The sequence below is a fragment of the Fistularia commersonii genome, chromosome 23 (assembly GCF_037954325.1).
Source record: "Fistularia commersonii isolate RoL2024-O1a breed Wild chromosome 23, RoL_Fcom_v1.0, whole genome shotgun sequence".
Taxonomy (NCBI): Eukaryota; Metazoa; Chordata; class Actinopteri; order Syngnathiformes; family Fistulariidae; genus Fistularia; species Fistularia commersonii.
In genome coordinates, this window is record NC_141306.1 from 10,806,792 (window position 1) to 10,807,271 (window position 480).

Consider the following 480-nt stretch of genomic DNA (forward strand, 5'->3'; position numbering starts at 1 on the left):
GCCTGGGCCGGGGTGCGGTCCAGGGAAAGGCGGAACACAACCATTTTGTATCCGCCCCATGGCCCAATGACCACCGCGCTTTGGTAATTCGCAGACTTTTAGCCAATAACGCAAAGAGGAGTCTAAACGGAGGGGCGACAATCGCTTGGTACACTGGGCAGGGCAATAAGCTCAGACAAAAACTGATCTTGAAAAAGTTGAGAGGAGAAGGAGGGGTGCAGATAAAGCTGTGTTTAACCAGAGAGGTATGTGCATACTAAGGATTTTTATGTCCATATAAGTACCAGTCACGCTCAAAATTGCTGACGTCACCAGCTTCGCTGCCATGTGTCATCAAGGTCAGGTCCAACCACTGCTTGCTTTACAACAGATAACACAGATAACTAACAGTATGATGATTTTATTTTGGGTCAGACATGACAAATCAGCTAAACTGAACTTATCAAGCGTAATTAATAAGTGGTATTTGTTCAACATCAA